Source organism: Ixodes scapularis, unplaced genomic scaffold (assembly GCF_016920785.2).
Source record: "Ixodes scapularis isolate PalLabHiFi unplaced genomic scaffold, ASM1692078v2 PGA_scaffold44__24_contigs__length_19508400, whole genome shotgun sequence".
NCBI classification, from domain to species: Eukaryota; Metazoa; Arthropoda; class Arachnida; order Ixodida; family Ixodidae; genus Ixodes; species Ixodes scapularis.
The window spans coordinates 14,691,812-14,705,983 of record NW_024609873.1 but is presented as its reverse complement, the minus strand read 5'-3'; the positions used below and the strand labels follow the sequence as shown (position 1 = coordinate 14,705,983).

Here is a 14,172-nt window from a genome sequence, read left to right as displayed (position 1 = left end):
AGATCAAGCATGCACTTTGTGCAATGGCCTTTAAAAATTTTGATACCATCAGCTGCTGAGCATGATAAGAAGTTTGGTATGTTCCTACCACTCCCTCTTTCCAGGAGTGGGCTAGTATTCCCATGTTTCTTAGATCTTGTTAGGCCATCCGCAGAATCGTGGAGGAGAAAACAGAAGTTGGTTTATTGTTGCACTTAGAACTGCCACAATAGCTAGAAAAACTTAGTTTAGAAACTCCCAATTTCGCAGTTTTACTAAGTTTTTTTGCGTGTGTAAAGATGGATTGCGGTGGTGCAGCGTTGGGGACCGGGATTTAAGGAAGCTCTTTCTCGTGTCTTCTTTTCCGGTCTTTACTTGCTCTCTGTGATGCAGATTTTTCTCTAGCCGGTACATGCACGATGAAAATGAAGGCTTGTGGCAACTTGCATACAGACAAACTGCAATCTGCAGCACCCACTTTATGAAGAATGACAGAGCCCCGTTGCACCACGCCTCGGCGTATACATTCCCACACTCTTTCCTTCATACAATTATTGGGGCAATGTGACGACAAGGTACAATAACAAATATATGAACGGTTAGCTTAACTATGACAATTGGCATGACACTTGTAGTTGAAGTTTTCGAAATTAATATTGAAACCCCCGGAATATGTAAAACGTGTATGGTCCGTTTTTTACGTCTCGAGTTCTATGGTGGGATTTTGTCGGCTGGAGTTAGTTAGGGCGGCGCCGAACACTAGAAATAAATATAAAACAAAATGTGTTGTGTTTATGTTTATACAGCCTAGAACTTGGTCTGCCTCGACGGGCGACGAGTCTCCCAGCTGTAGATGAGCAATTTAGTCAGTGCAGTGCAACCGCTAGCCTAGGGTCTTTAACGTGCCCACGTGCAACATGGAGCCCACGTGCCCACGTCCCATGTTGCACGTGGGAGCCCACGTGCAACATGTAATGAAATATGCATTAATTACACATTTTCTCAAGTTCCATTCCATACCTGTACCAATATTACCATAATCAAACACTTTCCTCAAGAGACACGAATCCCTCTATACGTTATTGCAGCACAACCTGACAAAAATGCAAAAGCTATGGCCTTGGCAGTACAATAACAGTGGTGGTGCGAGTCCCATGAGAATGTATATCATCACTCTATTCATGCTTAGGGCTCCGTGTTTTCGGTGCTAATTGTTTTTTCTCGAATTTGGGTGTATTTTTTATTGGGGTTTAATTTTTAGCACAGATTCTGTAATTTGATGTAAATTTGTTTAAGTCACACAAAAACACCGAATCTGTAGAAAAAAAAAAACTCATAACAAAATACCCCCGATTTAAAAAAAAAAGTCCGAAAACACGGATTTTTATTTATGCTGTGCAGTGTTGCTGTTGCTTCACTCCACCGCTTGGCTTACGGGAGCCACACCTTTTACCCTTTGCCAACTTGTGCTTAAATGAAATATAAGACAGTGCAAAGCAAACCGCTCCTGGTTTCCGGCTAGCTGAGTACATTATCCGTCTGGGATCTTCCCGCAGAAATCAGTTTGTTATACTTACACACTAGCCACGTTTACATGAATGTGACTTCAGTGCATTGACTCCAATCGTCCTTCAAATGAAGCCGACATGGCAACGTTTACATGAATGTGCACCAAGCCACACGCGAAGGTGGTACCACGCCGTATCAACGCTAAAAGTAAAAGCTGCATTTCCGGCACCGACTGCACCACATGAACACAATTTTTCGGGGCATTGCATGTGAAGGCCTTTCGACGCACCCGGCGAGTGTAAGGATCGTGCCCACTGTCTTCGATGCTGTGCAAGAAGTTACAAGACGGAAGAAACATCAAAACACTAGAGTTTTGGGCTCCGGGTTGGGTTGCCGGGCCACTCTGGATCAGGGGTGACGTGCGTGCGCACGGCCTGGAGAGCGAGATCGTTTCCAATCGCCCCGAGGACGGCACTGCACCACCTCGCTATACCTTGCCAACCGCGACCGGACCCCGAGGCCGAAAGGCTCCGGCGCAGCCAAGGAAGACATTGAGGTAAGAACTGCTTGCTCTGAGCTACCATGTGGTGCTCGGATCTCTCGGCATCGTTTGTGCTTGCGCCGAAGCCTATAGGGACTTTTTTGGACGCGCAAGTCGTATTTTGCAAAGGCCTGGAGGGGGCCGCCCTCACCGTGCAGCCTGGCTATATTATGCTCCCTTCGTTTGGCAATAAAAGCTCGCGTTTCTTCTCGGGAGAAAACTGCAGGCGACCACACGGGACCACTATCCGCCGTTGCCAACGAGGCTGGCCGCCCCCATGTTCTCAGCTGCTCACTCGCTCCCGCAACAAGCGCCTTCCCATAATCCTTCCAGTTCAAAATGCGATGCGATCTACATTTACATGGGTTGAATGAGTGCGCCTTCACCGTCTCAATACACCTCTGTCCAGCGAGTTGAATGAAATGCGCTTCCTAGCGCATTATGCCGTTTACGTGACCGCATTGAATGCGACAACTGGACTCGATGCGACTAAGTCGCATTCATGTACACGCGGCTACTGTCTGTTCTCCACAATAAGCCGGTGTCAATTGCAAACACTTTGCGTTTCATTTGGAACTCAAATCCGCCTAATTGGTACTTGTAGGCCAATACTGCGGCATGCAGTCACAAACTCAGCTAGCATATCGTGAGGACTGGCCTCTTCTTTAGTGTGATGCAATGAAAACTGCATATCAAAGTGGTCTTAGAGGAAAGGTAAAGGATTAAATTTTGAATACATAGCAACTTGATGCTGCCCAGAGAACTCCAGGAAAAGCGGACGAGTGGGGGAGTTTCAAGGTTGGAGTTTCAGACCTCTTCTCCTACGATTGTGACAATCTATCCTTGTATACATAGAAAATAATTACCTGGCAGAATCGTTCTGTTCAGCATGTTGCTTTTTGTAGCGATGTGCAGAACGCCTGGGCATACTAGAGGTGTCGCACCGGAGGTAGCTTTTGTAACCCTCTGCCCGCTCAATCTGAAATATAAAATGGGTTCATTTACATCTAATGAACGCACACTTCATATAACGCGTTAATAAATAATTGCAAAGGGTTCGTGTCCTTTCGAGTACACACATTTTGTTGACACACTTTTTATAGACAACTTTTAATACATGCCTTGCACGTGATGTCATATGGCATCGTACCAGTTGCCACTGCGGCTGGTACGATATACTTGCGCATGTGCCTGTAACTTCTGCAGTACACATTTTCATAATCAAATTTGCTATTCTTGGCAAGCCTTTTTGAAAAGAACAAATTTGACAGTGCGAAATCTAAGCTGCAGAAGGTACGGGCACAGAAACATGGTATGGAGCACTGGCGAGTGATGTGACATCTGTGCAAGCCATGTATAGGAAAAAGTTTCATTAAAGGGATACTACAACGAGATTTCGGCGCTTATTTTATGGTCTATATGTGTTCAAAGGAGCAGTATCACATCAAACACACCAATATCTTGTTAAATAAATCTCGAAAAGGTACTTTAAAAGGAATTAAACTATTAGCAAAGAGCACCTGGTGGACGTCTCTGACGCCTCGTTTGCAATTCCCGTCTAGGAACCTTGACACCTAGTGACGGTGAGTGTCTCGCCTTCGGCCATGACGAGAGAAGGGGGGAAGGAGGAACTCTTCTCTTCCCGAAAATCCATTTTGTGCGTTTCACAAGTCGCTATTGTCGCCCTACAAGATTATAGAAGATTAACCCGTCACTCAAAATTCGCAAAAAGCAGCTGCTTCGGTGGCTGGAACGACTAGGCCATCCTATCGACGTCAGCCTCGCCATAGCTTTGCTCGTCCCGAGACGACCTACGTCACGATTGCATCGGATGTCACGTGCTCTAAGCTGGGCCTTCTCCGAGCGCTTGCTAGAGTGGGCCGTTTATAACAAAAAATACATCCACCAGGCCCAAAATTCAAATGTGCAATCGTCATTTACGGATATTGTGGATCACATTCAACTTATTTTTGAACACGACGGATATATTTCATATTTCGTTGAAGTATCCCTTTAACACTGATGAACGCATGGTTGGAACACCAGTCCGGCCGCCTTGGGTAGGCCTTAGCAAGGAATCATAGTAGGATTACCCTGCTGCCGCACGAGCAAGATGCAGCACCCAAAGACCGTACCTGCGAACGAGTATAGCCACAATGCCTAATTCTAGACGTGCACGGGGCAGCCTACATGCACCGCCAAGATTTTGTGCCATATAGGGCATGACAATCCTTTTTGGATTGCTTTTAGGCAGTATATAATGAAAAAAAAAAAATGTGTCGGCCAAACGTCGCAAGCTATGTCGACGAAAGGAACACGAAAATGTTTTGACCAAATTATTTGGCAATCAAACTTTGCAGTGTCGACCAAACGATCTGTGGATGAAACGTAGTTCAATGTACTGACTGTCACTGCACTGTAAACTGTAGGCTTCCTTGTATAATTAATGGCGAAACAATGTCGGTGTTTTTGATGGCGACCACTGATAGGCCTAAAACAAGCAGCATGCCATTTATCAAATTCCGATTCACATGTTCGACAAAATAGCTGGTTGCTTGCAAAAAAACCAAGTCGTGTTTTTCGCTACATGAAAATAAGCCAGACATCACAGCGAGCTCAATCGACGCCAGAACGCAGCCCTAGCGGTTGAAGCAACATGCAGAAGTTTCAAAACGTAGCGTCGTCGATTTTGAAAGTTCAGCCATTTTATTCCAAATTTTCAACACGAAACTTCCGGCAGCCGGAGTCGGTAACACCGCGAACGAGCCCCTATTTTCTGACTAAAAATTTTCGACAGCTCCTCATTAATTCGGTGACGCTATGTCGGGGTCTTGCTCCAACCGCTAGGGTAACGACCTGGCAATGTGCGAAATGTCCGCAGTGTTTAGTTAAATTTTGCGGTGCGAAAAACACGGTCCGGGTTTCTCGCAAACTCCCTCTAGAACACAAGCAGTTTTGCAAATAGTGAGAGGAATGCGCACTCACCTTGAGGCAAGCCGTGAACACCAATGATGCCGACGAACCCTAAGGCGACCTTTTCGAAGTGAAGCTCAGGCGCGGCTATAGCACGCTTGTGTTAAAGAACACAGGGATCGTTTTATCTACCTGATGGTGTAGACGCTAAGGTCTCGAAGCATGTGTTCAGTCGACTCATGATGGACTTCACAAAGCCAACAGAGCTCTGTATTGTTGTGTCTGGCCGAGCGGGACTCCAGGCAACGCTGAGAAGACGACACCGGGAGTAGGGAAGACGAATTTTTTAATCCGGGCAAGCTTGCCGACAGACGAAAACCGAAGAACGAAACCGGCGCCGGCGCGACCGACTTTTATCGGCTGCTGCCATGAACAAATGAAGAAAAAAGTGCGATGCCGAAGATATCGTTTTTGGCGCGGCGGCTTGCAACAATCGTGCGTTCCTGCTGCGCTCATGCGTGACAACGCAACAACTTCTCCCCCACGGAAGAACACGGGGGGGGGGGGGGATGCGGGTCTTTGGCTCGTATCCCCGGTAGAGTCCGTGGATCGTGTTTCCGGCCGGCGCACGATGCAGGAAAAGGTATGTTCTGACGCGGAGGCAGAGTCCAGGGGTCGACGAAGACAGCACACTGGAGAGGCGTCTTCCTGCAGAGTCAGTCTGTGCTTTGAAGGCGTTGCGTTTTTCTGGCCGCCACACGATGCAGGTCCAGGTATGTCGGGACGCTGAGCGAAGGGTGGACGATGGCACCGCACTGGAGAGGCGTCTGGTCCCCGTGGGAGCTGGTCAGTGCTTTCGAAGGTGTGGAGCCTGACGTCAAGATGCCTGGGCAACGCCCAAAGGCGAACCCAACAACTCCACAAACAGCGGACAAGCGAAGGAAGGCCCGCCCTCTGGCACGCAGAGTGCTTTACATCGAGGAATGCTACAAGAACTTATGGCGACCAGAAAGGGAACCCCCATTGGCACTGGCAAAAATGTATTATAAAAAAAAACGATTTACCCTCTCCCCCATGCCATTCCTCACCTAGACAGAGAAAGCCCTGCTCAAGCTGTCTGCGTTAGTATGTAGGGATCCTTTTTTGTGCTTAAAAGTGAACACGTACGGTTGCAGACTTAACTCCAACCGAGCAATCTACCATTTTTGTTCCACATCTGTTGGAGCCATGTTAGCGGTCGGTGGTCTGTGATGAAAACAAATGGCGACCCCGACAAGTAACAAGAAAGTTTTTCTACCGCCCATACAAGGCAAGCGCACTCTTTTTTCAATTTTGCTGTAGGCCTGCTCTCGAGCGCTTAATTTCCTGCTCACATACAGGATCGGGTGCTCTCCCCCGTCTGCGCTTTCTTGGCTCAGGACTACCCCCAGCCCCTTTTCGCTGGTGTCACACTGCACGAGGAGAGGTTTCGAGTGGTCCGGGCTTGCCAAAACGGGCTTACTCATCAAGGTGTTTTAAGGGTGTCAAAAGATGCCTGTTTCTCTTTGTCTCACTTTAAGCGATTAGGCGAGTTCTTTTTCAACGCATCCGTAAACGGACTAGCCAGCTCGGAAATCCCCTTGATGTAGTGTTGGTAATACCCAATTAAGCCCAAAAAAGCACGAATCTGCATTCTTGTTTCTGGACATGGAAACTCCTTGATCGCCAGTACCTTTACTTCCATCGGGCTTCGGTGTCCTTGGCCTACGGTGTGTCCGAGGTAATCTACCTCTGAGCGACCAAACTTGCACTTCTGTGCTTTCAGAGTTAGTCCCACCTGGCGATGTCTCGAAAATACTTCTCTTAGATGGTCCAAGTGTTCAGACCAGGTGTCAGAAAAGATTGCAATGTCGTCTAAATATGGTAGAGCAAAAGTTTCTAACCCTGCAAGGACTTTCATCAATTGTAAACATAGAAATAAAACAGCGCAAACAAACACAAGGACAAGTAGAAGGAGGGACACAGACACACCGCTGACTCACGACTTACTTTCTTTCTCATCTTTTTAAAACATTTCAACATAAGAAAACAAGAAATGAAAAATAAAAGAAGAAGAATCCAGCATGTAGGATATCCTCTCTGTCAAATGCCATCTGAGGAATTTTTTACACAAACTAAACATTATATACCATTACAACAAAAAACAAATTAAAAAAAGCCAAAAACCACAGCGCGAGCCCTAATGCTCTGTGCGTACCTGTCTTTGCACGCGGACTCTTGGTATGTCGGAACCCTTTCCTGGCTGCATGTAGGCACGCGCCTGTGGTTATAGGATCACTCCCATGGAAGCAGAAAGAAAGTGTTAAAGAGACGTGCCTAAACTCCGAAGAAACTCGAACTCTTCACTGTATAACGTCACTGACTCTGAACTGACGCATAGATCGGGACCGTGTTGTCGAATGTAAAACGCTTCATGAATTTCCCTTGCCATTTTTTGTGAATGTTTAGCCAAAATTTCAATGTCACTTAGCCGAGGGGAACAACCACACCTATCACGATGAATGGCTAGGTGACCCGAAGGTGAAGACCTCAAAGACAGATAATGCTCCCGAGCTCGAACATTAATACATCTGCCCGTCTGCCCAATATACATTTTCCCACATGAAAAGGGTATTTTATAAACGACCCCCACAGCACAAGCTACATATTTGATGCGATGGTTTATTCCACACCCTACACGCTGAAGTCCTGCTCTCTCAATGGAAGCACACAAACGGGATAGCTTGGAAGGTGCTGAAAAGACTATGGGAACTCCGTATTTAACAGCCACTTTTTTGATACTGTGGGAAAAACTGTGCAAATATGGTATTACCACCGGTCGAGAGGCAGGCTTTTGTCTAACATTGTCAAGTATGTTAAGGGGATTCCTGAATAATTTTAAAAGTGACTCCGCTACCCCCACTATGACAAGTTTCGGGAAACCCGCTTTTGTTAACCTATCTACTTGACACAGAAAGCTGTTGAAACTTCTGTGAACACAGGATTTCAATAAAGAAGCTCTCAAACATGATTTTGCAATAGCCCTTTTTACAACTTTTGAGTGCGTTGAATCATAGCTAAGGAGGGACTTTTTTGTTCTAGGCTCATAAGCCCAGCATAGGTGACTCGTTTCAAGACGAATGTTGAGGTCCAAAAATTGCAAAGCTTTTTTAGTTGGAACCTCATTCGTAAACCGCAGACCTCCAGAGCACTCCCGAAAGGTGTCTAATAACTCTGAGACCAAGTCAGCACTTCGTGAGCCCTGCTTAGGTTTAAACACCACCAGGTAATCGTCAACATACCTGAAGACTTTCAAAAAACGATCATCTAACCTTTCTGCAATAGCACAATCACAACCTGCTAGGTAGATGTCACTCAATATGGGAGCAACACTAGACCCAATGCAGATCCCGGATTTTTGCAGAAACGTGTTGCCCTCAAAAGAAATAAAAGTGGACTTTAAGTAAAAGCGGAGAAGATCCAAAAACTTTTCCACAGCAATACCAGTCGAATTCTGGAAGGCAACAGAACCATTTAGGTCAATGCAAAGTTGAACCGCTTCAATGAGACCTCCATGAGGAATAGACTAGAAAAGGTCTTCCACGTCAATTGAAACCAGATCACAAGATCCAGGGTTGTCATTGCTTAGATAATCTACCATTTCGTCAGAGTTTCGAACTAAAAAAGGATCAGTTAACTTCAAAGAAGATAGGTGATGCTGGAGATACTTCGAGACATGCAGCTGCCATGACTCTCTCTGTGTAACAATCGCCCTGAACGGCATAGTGTCCTTATGGGTCTTCACAGAGAAGAAAACCTCCAGATTGAGACCACGAGCCGACTGGACTGACTTCCTGAGCCTTTCTAAACCAAGCTGCTTACAAAGTTGCTCAGCACGCGTCTTCACCTTGCCCAGTACCACATCTGGAACAGGTTTGATATTTTTTGACACGGCTTGTGTAGACTTTTCCTTAAATATATGTTCTGGCACAACTACAAATCCTCCCTCCTTATCTGAAACCAGCAGCTTTAACTGACAGTGTTTGAAAAAGGAAACAATAGGGCCGAAATGAAATCGATGTACAGATTTCCTGGTGTCCCTACGTAAGCTTTCTACACAGTCTAGGATACACATGTCTTTTTTCTCAGCAACAGTCTTCTCAGCTATCCGTCTCACAAGGGAGAGCATGTCGGGGGGCTTCACGAGCGGCTCAGTAGCATACTTTGGGCCCTTATTCAATATGCTTGTGATAGAAGCAGGTGCAGTTGCATCACCTAAAAACACAACGCTATTCCCTGCAGGAGGCGGGTCTTTGTGTTTCTTAGGGAACGTGGAACGTAGATGCAGCCATAAGAACTCAGCAATACGTGAAGACTCCAATTGACACGCACGGAGTTTTCTCCTGGCGCTGTGTTCGTTAGTACACGTGTTATAACACCACACTTTTAAGCAGTCATGCAGAAGTCTGACTTGCCTCCAATGTTCCGAGCGGAGAATCTTGCATACGCGCTTGGCATGTCCAGATGACGGAGACGTCAATCCAAAAAGGCTTAATACCTCAGGGGGGTAATTGCCTTTCTTTGCAGCGTACCCATATTGCCTAGCTTTGCACGTAGAAACAGCGATGGCATTGACATAGAAGATGTCTTGATGTGGAAGATTGAAGGAACACATAAAAGGGCCCGATGTAAAAGAAAGGAACTGCAGTAATGTTTGGAGGTGGGCTAGTCGGTGATGCATTGTAAACATAGAAATAAAACAGCGCAAACAAACACAAGGACAAGCAGAAGGAGGGACACAGACACAGCGCTGACTCACGACTTACTTTCTTTCTCATCTTTTTAAAACATTTCAACATAAGAAAACAAGAAATGAAAAATAAAAGAAGAAGAATCCAGCATGTAGGATATCCTCTCTGTCAAATGCCATCTGAGGAATTTTTTACACAAACTAAACATTATATACCATTACAACAAAAAACAAATTAAAAAAAGCCAAAAACCACAGCGCGAGCCCTAATGCTCTGTGCGTACCTGTCTTGCACGCGGACTCTTGGTATGTCGGAACCCTTTCCTGGCTGCATGTAGGCACGCGCCTGTGGTTATAGGATCACTCCCATGGAAGCAGAAAGAAAGTGTTAAAGAGACGTGCCTAAACTCCGAAGAAACTCGAACTCTTCACTGTATATCGTCACTGACTCTGAACTGACGCATAGATCGGGACCGTGTTGTCGAATGTAAAACGCTTCATGAATTTCCCTTGCCATTTTTTGTGAACGTTTAGCCAAAATTTCAATGTCACTTAACCGAGGGGAACAACCACACCTATCACAATGAATGGCTAGGTGACCCGAAGGTGAAGACCTCAAAGACAGATAATGCTCCCGAGCTCGAACATTAATACATCTGCCCGTCTGCCCAATATACACTTTCCCACATGAAAAGGGTATTTTATAAACGACCCCCACAGCACAAGCTACATATTTGATGCGATGGTTTATTCCACACCCTACACGCTGAAGTCCTGCTCTCTCAATGGACGCACACAAACGGGATAGCTTGGAAGGTGCTGAAAAGACTATGGGAACTCCGTATTTAACAGCCACTTTTTTGATCCTGTGGGAAAAACTGTGCAAATATGGTATTACCACCGGTCGAGAGGCAGGCTTTTGTCTAACATTGTCAAGTATGTTAAGGGGATTCCTGAATAATTTTAAAAGTGACTCCGCTACCCCCACTATGACAAGTTTCGGGAAACCCGCTTTATGTTAACCTATCTACTTGACACAGAAAGCTGTTGAAACTTCTGTGAACACAGGATTTCAATAAAGAAGCTCTCAAACATGATTTTGCAATAGCTCTTTTTACAACTTTTGAGTGCGTTGATTCATAGCTAAGGAGGGACTTTTTTGTTCTAGGCTCATAAGCCCAGCATAGATGACTCGTTTCAAGACGAATGTTGAGGTCCAAAAATGGCAAAGCTTTTTTAGTTGGAACCTCATTCGTAAACCGCAGACCTCCAGAGCACTCCCGAAAGGTGTCTAATAACTCTGAGACCAAGTCAGCACTTCGTGAGCCCTGCTTAGGTTTAAACACCACCAGGTAATCGTCAACATACCTGAAGACTTTCAAAAAACGATCATCTAACCTTTCTGCAATAGCACAATCACAACCTGCTAGGTAGATGTCACTCAATATGGGAGCAACACAAGACCCAATGCAGATCCCGGATTTTTGCAGAAACGTGTTGCCCTCAAAAGAAATAAAAGTGGACTTTAAGTAAAAGCGGAGAAGATCCAAAAACTTTTCCACAGCAATACCAGTCGAATTCTGGAAGGCAACAGAACCGTTTAAGTCAATGCAAAGTTGAACCGCTTCAATGAGACCTCCATGAGGAATAGAGTAGAAAAGGTCTTCCACGTCAATTGAAACCAGATCACAAGATCCAGGGTTGTCATTGCTTAGATAATCTACCAATTCGTCAGAGTTTCGAACTAAAAAAGGATCAGTTAACTTCAAAGAAGATAGGTGATGCTGGAGACACTTCGAGACATGCAGCTGCCATGACTCTCTCTGTGTAACAATCGCCCTGAACGGCTTAGTGTCCTTATGGGGCTTCACAGAGAAGAAATCCTCCAGATTGAGACCACGAGCCGACTGGACTGACTTCCTGAGCCTTTCTAAACCAAGCTGCTTACAAAGTTGCTCAGCACGCGTCTTCAGCTTGCCCAGTACCACATCTGGAACAGGTTTGAAATTTTTTGACACGGCTTGTGTAGACTTTTCCTTAAATATATGTTCTGGCACAACTACAAATCCTCCCTCCTTATCTGAAACCAGCAGCTTTAACTTACAGTGTTTGAAAAAGGAAACAATAGGGCCGAAATGAAATCGATGTACAGATTTCCTGGTGTCCCTACGTAAGCTTTCTACACAGTCTAGGATACACATGTCTTTTTTCTCAGCAACAGTCTTCTCAGCTATCCGTCTCACAAGGGAGAGCATGTCGGGGGGCTTCACGAGCGGCTCAGTAGCATACTTTGGGCCCTTATTCAATATGCTTGTGATAGAAGCAGGTGCAGTTGCATCACCTAAAAACACAACGCTATTCCCTGCAGGAGGCGGGTCTTTGTGTTTCTTAGGGAACGTGGAACGTAGATGCAGCCATAAGAACTCAGCAATACGTGAAGACTCCAATTGACACGCACGGAGTTTTCTCCTGGCGCTGTTCCAGATGTGGTACTGGGCAAGGTGAAGACGCGTGCTGAGCAACTTTGTAAGCAGCTTGGTTTAGAAAGGCTCAGGAAGTCAGTCCAGTCGGCTCGTGGTCTCAATCTGGAGGATTTCTTCTCTGTGAAGCCCCATAAGGACACTATGCCGTTCAGGGCGATTGTTACACAGAGAGAGTCATGGCAGCTGCATGTCTCGAAGTGTCTCCAGCATCACCTATCTTCTTTGAAGTTAACTGATCCTTTTTTAGTTCGAAACTCTGACGAATTGGTAGATTATCTAAGCAATGACAACCCTGGATCTTGTGATCTGGTTTCAATTGACGTGGAAGACCTTTTCTACTCTATTCCTCATGGAGGTCTCATTGAAGCGGTTCAACTTTGCATTGACTTAAACGGTTCTGTTGCCTTCCAGAATTCGACTGGTATTGCTGTGGAAAAGTTTTTGGATCTTCTCCGCTTTTACTTAAAGTCCACTTTTATTTCTTTTGAGGGCAACACGTTTCTGCAAAAATCCGGGATCTGCATTGGGTCTTGTGTTGCTCCCATATTGAGTGACATCTACCTAGCAGGTTGTGATTGTGCTATTTCAGAAAGGTTAGATGATCGTTTTTTGAAAGTCTTCAGGTATGTTGACGATTACCTGGTGGTGTTTAAACCTAAGCAGGGCTCACGAAGTGCTGACTTGGTCTCAGAGTTATTAGACACCTTTCGGGAGTGCTCTGGAGGTCTGCGGTTTACGAATGAGGTTCCAACTAAAAAAGCTTTGCAATTTTTGGACCTCAACATTCGTCTTGAAACGAGTCACCTATGCTGGGCTTATGAGCCTAGAACAAAAAAGTCCCTCCTTAGCTATGAATCAACGCACTCAAAAGTTGTAAAAAGAGCTATTGCAAAATCATGTTTGAGAGCTTCTTTATTGAAATCCTGTGTTCACAGAAGTTTCAACAGCTTTCTGTGTCAAGTAGATAGGTTAACATAAAGCGGGTTTCCCGAAACTTGTCATAGTGGGGGTAGCGGAGTCACTTTTAAAATTATTCAGGAATCCCCTTAACATACTTGACAATGTTAGACAAAAGCCTGCCTCTCGACCGGTGGTAATACCATATTTGCACAGTTTTTCCCACAGGATCAAAAAAGTGGCTGTTAAATACGGAGTTCCCATAGTCTTTTCAGCACCTTCCAAGCTATCCCGTTTGTGTACGTCCATTGAGAGAGCAGGACTTCAGCGTGTAGGGTGTGGAATAAACCATCGCATCAAATATGTAGCTTGTGCTGTGGGGGTCGTTTATAAAATACCCTTTTCATGTGGGAAAGTGTATATTGGGCAGACGGGCAGATGTATTAATGTTCGAGCTCGGGAGCATTATCTGTCTTTGAGGTCTTCACCTTCGGGTCACCTAGCCATTCATTGTGATAGGTGTGGTTGTTCCCCTCGGTTAAGTGACATTGAAATTTTGGCTAAACGTTCACAAAAAATGGCAAGGGAAATTCATGAAGCGTTTTACATTCGACAACACGGTCCCGATCTATGCGTCAGTTCAGAGTCAGTGACGTTATACAGTGAAGAGTTCGAGTTTCTTCGGAGTTTAGGCACGTCTCTTTAACACTTTCTTTCTGCTTCCATGGGAGTGATCCTATAACCACAGGCGCGTGCCTACATGCAGCCAGGAAAGGGTTCCGACATACCAAGAGTCCGCGTGCAAGACAGGTACGCACAGAGCATTAGGGCTCGCGCTGTGGTTTTTGGCTTTTTTTAATTTGTTTTTTGTTGTAATGGTATATAATGTTTAGTTTGTGTAAAAAATTCCTCAGATGGCATTTGACAGAGAGGATATCCTACATGCTGGATTCTTCTTCTTTTATTTTTCATTTCTTGTTTTCTTATGTTGAAATGTTTTAAAAAGATGAGAAAGAAAGTAAGTCGTGAGTCAGCGCTGTGTCTGTGTCCCTCCTTCTGCTTGTCCTTGTGTTTGTTTGCGC

General features: G+C 45.3%; 1 pseudogene; it reads right to left on the bottom strand.

Annotated features, from left to right (window-relative positions):
• Positions 1 to 7,706: 7,706 nt before the first annotated feature.
• On the bottom strand, positions 7,707 to 9,689 carry LOC120845272 (annotated as a pseudogene).
• Positions 9,690 to 14,172: the final 4,483 nt, after the last annotated feature.